We start from the raw sequence: 13,846 nt of genomic DNA on the forward strand, positions 1-13,846 counted from the left end.
TGCGGGAAAAGGATTGAAGGTTGAGTATTGAGGATTGAGGACTCAGTGTTGAGGATTGAGGATTGACGATTGAGGTTCGAGGATTGGAGATTGAGGATTGTGTATTCATGTTTCAAGATTGAGGATTGAGGTTGAAGTTTGAGGATTTAGGATTGATAATTGAGGATTGAGGATAGAGGACTGAAGGTTGAGGATTGAGGACTGTGGACTGAGGGTTGAGGATTGAGGTTTGAGAATTGAGGATTGAGGATTGCGGATTGAGGATTGAGGATTGAGTATTGAGTGTCGAGGATTGAAGACTGAATATAGAGGTTTGAGGATTGTTGATTGATGATTGAGGACTGAGTGTTGAGGATAGAGTGTTGAGAATTGATGTACGGGAACTGAGATTTGAAGATTGTAGGTTGAGGATCGAGTATTGAATACTGCGAATTGAGGATTTTCTATTGAGGGCTGAGAATTGAGGATTGAGGATTGAGGATTGAGGATTGAGGATTGATGATTTAGGATTGATGGTTGAGGATTGAGGATTGACGATTGAGGGTTGAGGATTGACGATTGAAGACTGAGGACTGAGGATTGAGTATTGAAGAATGAGGACAGAGGGTTGAGGATTGAGGATCAGGGTTTGAGGATTGAAGGCTGAGGTTTGAGGATTGACAATTGAGGATTGAGGTTTGGGGATTGAGGATTGAGGATTGAGGATCGAGTATTGAGGATTGAGGATTGAGGATTGAGGTTTGAGGACGGATGATTGAGGATTGAGGATTGAGGATTGAGGATTGAGGACTGACGATAGAGTATTGAGTATTTAGGAATGAAGGTTGAGGATTGAAGATTGAGGATTGAGGATTGATGATTGATGATTGTGGATTGAGGATTGAGGATTGATGGCTGAGGATTGAGGATTGACAATTGAGGATTGAGGATTGAGGATTGAGGATTGAGGATTGAGGATTGAGGATTGAGGATTGAGGATAGAGGATTGAGGACAGAGAATTGAGGATTGAAGATTGAGGATTGAGGATTGAAGTTTGAGGATTGAGGATTGAGTATTGAGGGTTGACTACTGAGGGTTGAGGATTGAGGGTTGGGGATTGAGGATTGTGGATTGAAGATTGAGGATTGATGATTGATGATTGAGGATTGATGGTTGAGGATTGAGGAATGACGATTGACGATTGAGGATTGAAGATTGAGTGTCGTGTACTGAGGATTGAGTATTGAGTATTAAAAACTGAGAACTGAGGATATTCTATTGAGGATTGAAAATTGAGAATTGAGGATTGTGGATTGAGGATTAAGTGTTGAGGATTGAAGGTTGAGGTTTGAGGATTGAGGATTGAGGATTGAGGAAAGGCGATTGAGGGTTGAGGATTGATGGCTGAGGATTGAGGATTGACGACTGGCGATTGAGGATTGACGATAGAGGACTGAGGATTGACGATTGAAGACTGAGGACTGAGGATTGAGTATTGAAGAATGAGGACAGAGGGTTGAGGATTGAGGATCAAGGTTTGAGGATTGAATGCTGAGGTTTGAGGATTGACGATTGAGGATTCATGGTTGGGGATTGAGGATTTAGGATTGGTGGTTGAGGATTGAGGACAGACGATTGAGGATTGACGATTGAGGATTGAGGATTGAGGATTGAGGATTGAGGATTGAGCGTTGAGGATTGAGTGTTGAGGATTGAAGATTGAGGACTGAGAATTGATGATTGAGGATTGAAGATTGAGGACAGAGTATTGAAAACTGAGAATTGAAGATATTCTATTGAGGATTGAAAATTGAGGATTGAGGATTGAGGATTGAGGATTAAGGGTTGAGGATTGAAGTTTGAGGTTTGAGGATTGACGATTGTGGATTGAGGATTGTGGATTGAGGATTGAGGATTGATGGTTGAGTATTGAGGATTGAGGATTGAAGATTGAGGACTGAGGATTGAGGCTCCAGGTCGGAGGATTGAGGATTGAGGATTGGGGATTGAGGATTGAGAATTGAGGATTGAGGATTGAGGATCGAGGATTGAAAATTGAGTATTGAGGATTGAAGGTTGAGGATTGAGGATTGACGATTGAGGATTGTGGATTGAGGATTGAGGATTAAGGCTTGAGGACTGAGGATTGAGGATTGAATATTGAGGATTGAGAACTGATGACTGAGGATTGAGGATTGAATATTGAGGATTGATGATTGAGTACTGAAGATTGAGGATTGAGGATTGATGATTGAGGATTGAGGATTGAGGATTGAGGATTGAGGATTGAGTATAGAGTATTGAGCATTGAGGATTGAGTGTTGAGGATTGAAGGTTGAGGATAGACAATTGAGGATTGAGGATTGAGGATTGAGGATTGAGGATTGAGGATTGAGGATAGAGGATTGAGGACAGAGAATTGAGGATTGAAGATTGAGGATTGAGGATTGAAGACTGAGGATTGAGGATTGAGTATTGAGGGTTGACTACTGAGGGTTGAGGGTTGAGGGTTGGGGATTGAGGATTGTGGATTGAAGATTGAGGATTGATGATTGACGATTGAGGATTGATGGTTGAGGATTGAGGAATGACGATTGAGGATTGAGGATTGAAGATTGAGTGTCGTGTACTGATGATTGAGCATTGAGTATTAAAAACTGAGAATTGAGGATATTCTATTGAGGATTGAAAATTGAGGATTGAGGATTGTTGATTGAGGATTAAGTGTTGAGGATTGAAGGTTGAGGTTTGAGGATTGAGGATTGAGGATTGAGGATTGAGGATAGGCGATTGAGGGTAGAGGATTGATGGCTGAGGATTGAGGATTGACGACTGACGATTGAGGATTGACGATTGAGGACTGAGGATTGAGGACTGATGGCTGAGGTTTGAGGTTTGAGATTTGAGGATTGACAATTGAATATTGAGAATTGAGGCTTGATTACTTAGGATTGAGTATTGACGATTGAGGATTGAGGATAGAGGATTGAAAATTGAGGATTGAGGGTTGGGGATTGAAGATTGAGGATTGAGGGTTGAGGATCGGGTTTTGAGATTTTATGTTTGAGTATTGGCATTTGAAGACTGTAGAATGTGGATTGACTAATGAAAACTGAGAACTGACGATATTCGACTGAGGAGTTACAATTGAGGTTTGAGGATGGAGGATTGGGTATTGCAGGGTGAGAATTGAAGGTTCAGAATGGAGGATTGAGTATTGCGGATTGAGAATTGGGGATTGCGGGAAAAGGATTGAAGGTTGAGTATTGAGGATTGAGGACTCAGTGTTGAGGATTGAGGATTGACGATTGAGGTTCGAGGATTGGAGATTGAGGATTGTGTATTCATGTTTCAAGATTGAGGATTGAGGTTGAAGTTTGAGGGTTTAGGATTGATAATTGAGGATTGAGGATAGAGGACTGAAGGTTGAGGATTGAGGACTGTGGACTGAGGGTTGAGGATTGAGGTTTGAGAATTGAGGATTGAGGATTGCGGATTGAGGATTGAGGATTGAGTATTGAGTGTCGAGGATTGAAGATTGAATATAGAGGTTTGAGGATTGTTGATTGATGATTGAGGACTGAGTGTTGAGGATAGAGTGTTGAGAATTGATGTACGGGAACTGAGATTTGAAGATTGTAGGTTGAGGATCGAGTATTGAATACTGGGAATTGAGGATTTTCTATTGAGGTCTGAGGATTGAGGTTTGAGGATTGCGAATTGAGGATTGAAGATTGAAGATTGAGGATTGGGTATTGAGGATTGTAGAATGAGGATTGAGGATTGAGGATTGAGGATTGAGGATTGAAAGTTGAGTATTGAGGATTGAAGATTGAGTTTTGAGGATTGAGGATTGAGGGTTGAGGATTGAGGGTTGATGATTGAATATTGAGGATTGAAGATTGAGGATTGATGATTAAGGATTGAGGATGGAGGATGAGGGCTGAGTGTTGAGGATTGAGGTTTGAGGACAGAGGACAGAGGATTGAGGATTGAGAATTGAGGATTGAGGATTGAGGATTGAGGATTGAAAATTGAGTATTGAGGATTGAAGGTTGAGGATTGAGGATTGACGATTGAGGATTGTGGATTGAGGATTGAGGATTAAGGCTTGAGGACTGAGGATTGAGGATTGAAGATTGAGGATTGAGAACTGATGACTGAGGATTGAGGATTGAGGATTGAGCATTGAATATTGAGGATTGATGTTTGAGGTCGGAGGGTTGAGGATTGATGATTGAGTACTGAAGATTGAGGATTGACGATTGAGGATTGAGGATTGAGGATTGGGGATTGAGGATTGAGGATAGAGTATTGAGCATTGAGGGTTGAGTGTTGAGGATTGAAGATTGAGGATTGAGAATTGATGATTGAGGATTGAGGATTGAGGACTGAGGATTGATTACTGAGGGTTGAGGATTGAGGGTTGAGGATTGACGATTGAAGACTGAGGACTGAGGATTGAGTATTGAAGAATGAGGACAGAGGGTTGAGGATTGAGGATCAAGGTTTGAGGATTGAAGGCTGAGTTTTGAGGATTGACAATTGAGGATTGAGGTTTGGGGATTGAGGATTGAGGATTGGTGGTTGAGGATTGAGGATAGACGATTGACGATTGACGATTGAGGATTGAGGATTGAGGATTGAGGATTGAGGATTGAGCATTGAGGATTGAGTGTTGAGGATTGAAGATTGAGGATTGAGAATTGATGATTGAGGATTGAAGATTGAGGACAGAGTATTGAAAACTGAGAATTGAAGATATTCTATTGAGGATTGAAAATTGAGGATTGAGGATTGAGGATTGGGGATTAAGGATTGAGGATTGATGTTTGAGGTTTGAGGATTGACGATTGTGGATTGAGGATTGGGGATTGAGGATTGAGGATTGATGGTTGAGGATTCAGGATTGACGATTGAGGATTGAGTATTGAGGGTTGAGGAATGACGATCGAGGATTGAGGATTGAGGATTTAGGATTGAGGATTGAGGATTGAGCATTGAGGGTTGAGTATTGAGTGTTGATGATTGAAGATTGAGGATTGAGAATGGATGATTGAGGATTGATGATTGAAGATTGATGGTTGATTACTGAGTGTTGAGGATTGATGACTCAGGGTTGAGGGTTGAGGATTGACGATTGTGGAGTGAGGATTGAGGATTGAGTATTGAGGATTGAGCATTGAGGATTGAGTGTTGAGGATTGAATATTGAGGATTGAGAATTGATGATTGAGGATTGAAGATTGAGGACAGAGTATTGAAAACTGAGAGATGAGGATATTCTGTTGAGGATTGAGATTTGAGTATTGACGATTGAGGATTCAGGATTGAGTATTGATGGCTGCAGTTTGAGGATTGAAGATGAGGATTGAGGATCGAGGATGGAGGGTTGAGGATTGAGGGTTGAAGATTAAGGATTGAGGATATATGATTGAAGATTCAGGACTGAGTGTTGAGAACAGAGTGACGAGGATTGATGTCTGTGAACTGAGATTTAAAAATTGAAGATTGAGGGTTGAGTATTGAAAACTGAGAATTGAGGATTTTCTATTGAGGATTGAGGCTCGAGGACTGAGGATTGAGGATTGAGTATTGAGGCTCGAGGACTGAGGATTGAGGATTGAGTATTGAGGATTGAAGATTGAGGATTGAGGATTGAGGATTGAGGCTTGAGGACTGAGGATTGAGGATTGAATATTGAGGATTGAGAATTAATGACTGAGGACTGAGGATCGAGGATTGAGCATTGATTATTGAGGATTGAGGTTTGAGGACGGAGGATTCAGGATTGAGGATTGGGGATTGAGGTTTGAGGATTGAGGATTGATGATTGAGGATAGGCGATTGAGGGTTGAGGATTGATGGCTGAGGATTGAGGATTGACGACTGACGATTGAGGATTGACGATTGAGGACTGAGGATTGAGGACTGATGGCTGAGGTTTGAGGTTTGAGATTTGAGGATTGACAATTGAATATTGAGAATTGAGGCTTGATTACTTAGGATTGAGTCTTGACGATTGAGGATTGAGGATAGAGGATTGAAAATTGAGGATTGAAGGTTGAGTATTGAGGATTGAGGACTCAGTGTTGAGGATTGAGGATTGACGATTGAGGTTCGAGGATTGGAGATTGAGGATTGTGTATTCATGTTTCAAGATTGAGGATTGAGGTTGAAGTTTGAGGATTTAGGATTGATAATTGAGGATTGAGGATAGAGGACTGAAGGTTGAGGATTGAGGACTGTGGACTGAGGGTTGAGGATTGAGGTTTGAGAATTGAGGATTGAGGATTGCGGATTGAGGATTGAGGATTGAGGATTGAGTATTGAGGATTGATGATTGAAGATTGAGGGTTGATTACTGAGTGTTGAGGATTGATGACTCAGGGTTGAGGGTTGAGGATTGACGATTGTGGATTGAGGATTGGGGATTGAGGATTGAGGATTGATGGTTGAGGATTCAGGATTGACGATTGAGGATTGAGGATTGAGGGTTCAGGATTGACGATCGAGGATTGAGGATTGAGGATTGAGGCTTGAGGACTGAGGATTGAGGATTGAATATTGAGGATTGAGAATTAATGACTGAGGATTGAAGATCGAGGATTGAGCATTGATTATTGAGGATTGAGGTTTGAGGACGGAGGATTCAGGATTGAGGATTGGGGATTGAGGTTTGAGGATTGAAGTTTGAGGATTGAGGATAGGCGATTGAGGGTTGAGGATTGATGGCTGAGGATTGAGGATTGACGACTGACGATTGAGGATTGACGATTGAGGACTGAGGATTGAGGACTGATGGCTGAGGTTTGAGGTTTGAGATTTGAGGATTGACAATTGAATATTGAGAATTGAGGCTTGATTACTTAGGATTGAGTATTGACGATTGAGGATTGAGGATAGAGGATTGAAAATTGAGGATTGAGGGTTGGGGATTGAAGATTGAGGATTGAGGGTTGAAGATTGAAGATTGAGGATTTAGGGTTGAGGATCGGGTTTTGAGATTTTATGTTTGAGTATTGGCATTTGAAGACTGTAGAATGTGGATTGACTAATGAAAACTGAGAACTGACGATATTCGACTGAGGATTTACAATTGAGGATTGAGGATGGAGGATTGGCTATTGCAGGGTGAGAATTGAAGGTTCAGGATGGGGGATTGAGTATTGAGGATTGAGAATTGGGGATTGCGGGAAAAGGATTGAAGGTTGAGTATTGAGGATTGAGGACTCAGTGTTGAGGATTGAGGATTGACGATTGAGGTTCGAGGATTGGAGATTGAGGATTGTGTATTCATGTTTCAAGATTGAGGATTGAGGTTGAAGTTTGAGGATTTAGGATTGATAATTGAGGATTGAGGATAGAGGACTGAAGGTTGAGGATTGAGGACTGTGGACTGAGGGTTGAGGATTGAGGTTTGAGAATTGAGGATTGAGGATTGCGGATTGAGGATTGAGGATTGAGTATTGAGTGTCGAGGATTGAAGACTGAATATAGAGGTTTGAGGATTGTTGATTGATGATTGAGGACTGAGTGTTGAGGATAGAGTGTTGAGAATTGATGTACGGGAACTGAGATTTGAAGATTGTAGGTTGAGGATCGAGTATTGAATACTGCGAATTGAGGATTTTCTATTGAGGGCTGAGAATTGAGGATTGAGGATTGAGGATTGAGGATTGAGGATTGATGATTTAGGATTGATGGTTGAGGATTGAGGATTGACGATTGAGGGTTGAGGATTGACGATTGAAGACTGAGGACTGAGGATTGAGTATTGAAGAATGAGGACAGAGAGTTGAGGATTGAGGATCAGGGTTTGAGGATTGAAGGCTGAGGTTTGAGGATTGACAATTGAGGATTGAGGTTTGGGGATTGAGGATTGAGGATTGAGGATCGAGTATTGAGGATTGAGGATTGAGGATTGAGGTTTGAGGACGGATGATTGAGGATTGAGGATTGAGGATTGAGGATTGAGGATTGACGATAGAGTATTGAGTATTTAGGAATGAAGGTTGAGGATTGAAGATTGAGGATTGAGGATTGATGATTGATGATTGTGGATTGAGGATTGAGGATTGATGGCTGAGGATTGAGGATTGACAATTGAGGATTGAGGATTGAGGATTGAGGATTGAGGATTGAGGATTGAGGATTGAGGATAGAGGATTGAGGACAGAGAATTGAGGATTGAAGATTGAGGATTGAGGATTGAAGTTTGAGGATTGAGGATTGAGTATTGAGGGTTGACTACTGAGGGTTGAGGATTGAGGGTTGGGGATTGAGGATTGTGGATTGAAGATTGAGGATTGATGATTGATGATTGAGGATTGATGGTTGAGGATTGAGGAATGACGATTGACGATTGAGGATTGAAGATTGAGTGTCGTGTACTGAGGATTGAGTATTGAGTATTAAAAACTGAGAACTGAGGATATTCTATTGAGGATTGAAAATTGAGAATTGAGGATTGTGGATTGAGGATTAAGTGTTGAGGATTGAAGGTTGAGGTTTGAGGATTGAGGATTGAGGATTGAGGAAAGGCGATTGAGGGTTGAGGATTGATGGCTGAGGATTGAGGATTGACGACTGGCGATTGAGGATTGACGATAGAGGACTGAGGATTGACGATTGAAGACTGAGGACTGAGGATTGAGTATTGAAGAATGAGGACAGAGGGTTGAGGATTGAGGATCAAGGTTTGAGGATTGAATGCTGAGGTTTGAGGATTGACGATTGAGGATTCATGGTTGGGGATTGAGGATTTAGGATTGGTGGTTGAGGATTGAGGACAGACGATTGAGGATTGACGATTGAGGATTGAGGATTGAGGATTGAGGATTGAGGATTGAGCGTTGAGGATTGAGTGTTGAGGATTGAAGATTGAGGACTGAGAATTGATGATTGAGGATTGAAGATTGAGGACAGAGTATTGAAAACTGAGAATTGAAGATATTCTATTGAGGATTGAAAATTGAGGATTGAGGATTGAGGATTGAGGATTAAGGGTTGAGGATTGAAGTTTGAGGTTTGAGGATTGACGATTGTGGATTGAGGATTGTGGATTGAGGATTGAGGATTGATGGTTGAGTATTGAGGATTGAGGATTGAAGATTGAGGACTGAGGATTGAGGCTCCAGGTCGGAGGATTGAGGATTGAGGATTGGGGATTGAGGATTGAGAATTGAGGATTGAGGATTGAGGATCGAGGATTGAAAATTGAGTATTGAGGATTGAAGGTTGAGGATTGAGGATTGACGATTGAGGATTGTGGATTGAGGATTGAGGATTAAGGCTTGAGGACTGAGGATTGAGGATTGAATATTGAGGATTGAGAACTGATGACTGAGGATTGAGGATTGAATATTGAGGATTGATGATTGAGTACTGAAGATTGAGGATTGAGGATTGATGATTGAGGATTGAGGATTGAGGATTGAGGATTGAGGATTGAGTATAGAGTATTGAGCATTGAGGATTGAGTGTTGAGGATTGAAGGTTGAGGATAGACAATTGAGGATTGAGGATTGAGGATTGAGGATTGAGGATTGAGGATTGAGGATAGAGGATTGAGGACAGAGAATTGAGGATTGAAGATTGAGGATTGAGGATTGAAGACTGAGGATTGAGGATTGAGTATTGAGGGTTGACTACTGAGGGTTGAGGGTTGAGGGTTGGGGATTGAGGATTGTGGATTGAAGATTGAGGATTGATGATTGACGATTGAGGATTGATGGTTGAGGATTGAGGAATGACGATTGAGGATTGAGGATTGAAGATTGAGTGTCGTGTACTGATGATTGAGCATTGAGTATTAAAAACTGAGAATTGAGGATATTCTATTGAGGATTGAAAATTGAGGATTGAGGATTGTTGATTGAGGATTAAGTGTTGAGGATTGAAGGTTGAGGTTTGAGGATTGAGGATTGAGGATTGAGGATTGAGGATAGGCGATTGAGGGTAGAGGATTGATGGCTGAGGATTGAGGATTGACGACTGACGATTGAGGATTGACGATTGAGGACTGAGGATTGAGGACTGATGGCTGAGGTTTGAGGTTTGAGATTTGAGGATTGACAATTGAATATTGAGAATTGAGGCTTGATTACTTAGGATTGAGTATTGACGATTGAGGATTGAGGATAGAGGATTGAAAATTGAGGATTGAGGGTTGGGGATTGAAGATTGAGGATTGAGGGTTGAGGATCGGGTTTTGAGATTTTATGTTTGAGTATTGGCATTTGAAGACTGTAGAATGTGGATTGACTAATGAAAACTGAGAACTGACGATATTCGACTGAGGAGTTACAATTGAGGTTTGAGGATGGAGGATTGGGTATTGCAGGGTGAGAATTGAAGGTTCAGAATGGAGGATTGAGTATTGCGGATTGAGAATTGGGGATTGCGGGAAAAGGATTGAAGGTTGAGTATTGAGGATTGAGGACTCAGTGTTGAGGATTGAGGATTGACGATTGAGGTTCGAGGATTGGAGATTGAGGATTGTGTATTCATGTTTCAAGATTGAGGATTGAGGTTGAAGTTTGAGGGTTTAGGATTGATAATTGAGGATTGAGGATAGAGGACTGAAGGTTGAGGATTGAGGACTGTGGACTGAGGGTTGAGGATTGAGGTTTGAGAATTGAGGATTGAGGATTGCGGATTGAAGATTGAGGATTGAGTATTGAGTGTCGAGGATTGAAGATTGAATATAGAGGTTTGAGGATTGTTGATTGATGATTGAGGACTGAGTGTTGAGGATAGAGTGTTGAGAATTGATGTACGGGAACTGAGATTTGAAGATTGTAGGTTGAGGATCGAGTATTGAATACTGGGAATTGAGGATTTTCTATTGAGGTCTGAGGATTGAGGTTTGAGGATTGCGAATTGAGGATTGAAGATTGAAGATTGAGGATTGGGTATTGAGGATTGTAGAATGAGGATTGAGGATTGAGGATTGAGGATTGAGGATTGAAAGTTGAGTATTGAGGATTGAAGATTGAGTTTTGAGGATTGAGGATTGAGGGTTGAGGATTGAGGGTTGATGATTGAATATTGAGGATTGAAGATTGAGGATTGATGATTAAGGATTGAGGATGGAGGATGAGGGCTGAGTGTTGAGGATTGAGGTTTGAGGACAGAGGACAGAGGATTGAGGATTGAGAATTGAGGATTGAGGATTGAGGATTGAGGATTGAAAATTGAGTATTGAGGATTGAAGGTTGAGGATTGAGGATTGACGATTGAGGATTGTGGATTGAGGATTGAGGATTAAGGCTTGAGGACTGAGGATTGAGGATTGAAGATTGAGGATTGAGAACTGATGACTGAGGATTGAGGATTGAGGATTGAGCATTGAATATTGAGGATTGATGTTTGAGGTCGGAGGGTTGAGGATTGATGATTGAGTACTGAAGATTGAGGATTGACGATTGAGGATTGAGGATTGAGGATTGGGGATTGAGGATTGAGGATAGAGTATTGAGCATTGAGGGTTGAGTGTTGAGGATTGAAGATTGAGGATTGAGAATTGATGATTGAGGATTGAGGATTGAGGACTGAGGATTGATTACTGAGGGTTGAGGATTGAGGGTTGAGGATTGACGATTGAAGACTGAGGACTGAGGATTGAGTATTGAAGAATGAGGACAGAGGGTTGAGGATTGAGGATCAAGGTTTGAGGATTGAAGGCTGAGTTTTGAGGATTGACAATTGAGGATTGAGGTTTGGGGATTGAGGATTGAGGATTGGTGGTTGAGGATTGAGGATAGACGATTGACGATTGACGATTGAGGATTGAGGATTGAGGATTGAGGATTGAGGATTGAGCATTGAGGATTGAGTGTTGAGGATTGAAGATTGAGGATTGAGAATTGATGATTGAGGATTGAAGATTGAGGACAGAGTATTGAAAACTGAGAATTGAAGATATTCTATTGAGGATTGAAAATTGAGGATTGAGGATTGAGGATTGGGGATTAAGGATTGAGGATTGATGTTTGAGGTTTGAGGATTGACGATTGTGGATTGAGGATTGGGGATTGAGGATTGAGGATTGATGGTTGAGGATTCAGGATTGACGATTGAGGATTGAGTATTGAGGGTTGAGGAATGACGATCGAGGATTGAGGATTGAGGATTTAGGATTGAGGATTGAGGATTGAGCATTGAGGGTTGAGTATTGAGTGTTGATGATTGAAGATTGAGGATTGAGAATGGATGATTGAGGATTGATGATTGAAGATTGATGGTTGATTACTGAGTGTTGAGGATTGATGACTCAGGGTTGAGGGTTGAGGATTGACGATTGTGGAGTGAGGATTGAGGATTGAGTATTGAGGATTGAGCATTGAGGATTGAGTGTTGAGGATTGAATATTGAGGATTGAGAATTGATGATTGAGGATTGAAGATTGAGGACAGAGTATTGAAAACTGAGAGATGAGGATATTCTGTTGAGGATTGAGATTTGAGTATTGACGATTGAGGATTCAGGATTGAGTATTGATGGCTGCAGTTTGAGGATTGAAGATGAGGATTGAGGATCGAGGATGGAGGGTTGAGGATTGAGGGTTGAAGATTAAGGATTGAGGATATATGATTGAAGATTCAGGACTGAGTGTTGAGAACAGAGTGACGAGGATTGATGTCTGTGAACTGAGATTTAAAAATTGAAGATTGAGGGTTGAGTATTGAAAACTGAGAATTGAGGATTTTCTATTGAGGATTGAGGCTCGAGGACTGAGGATTGAGGATTGAGTATTGAGGCTCGAGGACTGAGGATTGAGGATTGAGTATTGAGGATTGAAGATTGAGGATTGAGGATTGAGGATTGAGGCTTGAGGACTGAGGATTGAGGATTGAATATTGAGGATTGAGAATTAATGACTGAGGACTGAGGATCGAGGATTGAGCATTGATTATTGAGGATTGAGGTTTGAGGACGGAGGATTCAGGATTGAGGATTGGGGATTGAGGTTTGAGGATTGAGGATTGATGATTGAGGATAGGCGATTGAGGGTTGAGGATTGATGGCTGAGGATTGAGGATTGACGACTGACGATTGAGGATTGACGATTGAGGACTGAGGATTGAGGACTGATGGCTGAGGTTTGAGGTTTGAGATTTGAGGATTGACAATTGAATATTGAGAATTGAGGCTTGATTACTTAGGATTGAGTCTTGACGATTGAGGATTGAGGATAGAGGATTGAAAATTGAGGATTGAAGGTTGAGTATTGAGGATTGAGGACTCAGTGTTGAGGATTGAGGATTGACGATTGAGGTTCGAGGATTGGAGATTGAGGATTGTGTATTCATGTTTCAAGATTGAGGATTGAGGTTGAAGTTTGAGGATTTAGGATTGATAATTGAGGATTGAGGATAGAGGACTGAAGGTTGAGGATTGAGGACTGTGGACTGAGGGTTGAGGATTGAGGTTTGAGAATTGAGGATTGAGGATTGCGGATTGAGGATTGAGGATTGAGTATTGAGTGTCGAGGATTGAAGATTGAATATAGAGGTTTGAGGATTGTTGATTGATGATTGAGGACTGAGTGTTGAGGATAGAGTGTTGAGAATTGATGTACGGGAACTGAGATTTGAAGATTGTAGGTTGAGGATCGAGTATTGAATACTGCGAATTGAGGATTTTCTATTGAGGGCTGAGAATTGAGGATTGAGGATTGAGGATTGAGGATTCAGGATTGATGATTTAGGATTGATGGTTGAGGATTGAGGATTGACGATTGAGGGTTGAGGATTGACGATTGAAGACTGAGGACTGAGGATTGAGTATTGAAGAATGAGGACAGAGGGTTGAGGATTGAGGATCAAGGTTTGAGGATTGAAGGCTGAGGTTTGAGGATTGA

This window comes from Calliopsis andreniformis, unplaced genomic scaffold, assembly GCF_051401765.1.
Source record: "Calliopsis andreniformis isolate RMS-2024a unplaced genomic scaffold, iyCalAndr_principal scaffold0039, whole genome shotgun sequence".
Lineage (NCBI taxonomy): Eukaryota > Metazoa > Arthropoda > Insecta > Hymenoptera > Andrenidae > Calliopsis > Calliopsis andreniformis.